A 1,314-nucleotide genomic window follows, 5' to 3' on the forward strand; every position below is an offset into this window, starting at 1 on the left:
CGACGACCAGGTCTCCTCCACCAGATCATCAAGGCCGGAGATTCGTCTTCGGTCGCCGTTGGGAAGAGGATCGATGCGAAGGAGCAGTCAAATCTAGAACCACTGTGGTGGAGCCACTAGCTTCATCTAATTTTCCCGATCTGGATGTCCGTTCGAAGCAAAAGCAGTGCTGCCTCGCCGACGAGCTTCTCGATCTCGACCTCGACCTTGATCTTCGACCTCACTCGCTCCAGCCGTGTCTGCCGCGCTTAGAACTCCATCTCTGATCAACAGATCGTGGCCAACACCTTCAAATCGCCATGAAAACTGCCTCTGATAACTGCGTCTGCCGCGCTCACTACCGAGACATCATCCAAGCCGCCGATGACCTCCGATCTCTCCTATTCGACCTCGACTCCCTCAAGTCCTCCTTCTCCGACGTCACTGTAATCTTCTTCGTCGTCGGATTTGAAGATGGAGATCCATTGTAAAGCTTCTTTTATAATTTAAGGCACTATTGCAAGAGATTAAAGGCGGCGGTGGAAGCTAGGAGAAAGCTTAAGGTCGTCTGCCTTAGTCGACGCCGACGACGGTCGGTAAGTGGTCTGGGTGGGTCAGTAACTTTTTTAAGGAATCGGTAACTCGGTTATTAGGGGTCGGTAACTCGGTTATTGGAAGTCGGTAACTGATTATTGGGAGTCAGTAACTGATTATTGGGGGTCAGTAACGAAGTTATTGGGAGTCAGTAATTGAGTTACTGGGGGTCAGTAACCGAGTTACCGGTGACCGGAGAAAAATTGAGTTATTGGGGGTCAGTAATCGAGTTACCGGTGACCGGAATCCAACGACCGGGGAAATCTGGCAATCAAAGTTCGGCGACCGGTGATCGGAGTCCCGCGGCCGTTGACTGGAGTCCGGAGGCCGGTGATCGGAGTCCGGTGAGGTTCCGACCAATTATTCTCTCTCTTCCACTTTCTCTCTCTATGCATGTTTAAGGGGTGAGGGTAAAATAGTCTTAAAATAATATGGTTTGTTAAAACTTTAGTAAAGATTTGTACATTTGGGCATAAAAGGTTACCTTATATTGAATGGGCTAATAAAAAAGATTATCATTGGAATGAGAAATGAGAGGTTTAAATTAGTACTAAATGAGCATTTTTTTTATTACTTTTCAATATAAGTATTTGCTCACTAGACCTCATTTCAAATTCCTAACATAACTTTAGTTATTTATTGACATATATTTCAATCAAGTAATTACCTCTTATTCAATCAATAGACCTCTCATTCTTTTTTTTTCCTTTTTGTTTGTCAACATCTATTATCCCTACCTTC

This window comes from Fragaria vesca, linkage group LG4 (assembly GCF_000184155.1).
Source record: "Fragaria vesca subsp. vesca linkage group LG4, FraVesHawaii_1.0, whole genome shotgun sequence".
NCBI lineage: Eukaryota > Viridiplantae > Streptophyta > Magnoliopsida > Rosales > Rosaceae > Fragaria > Fragaria vesca.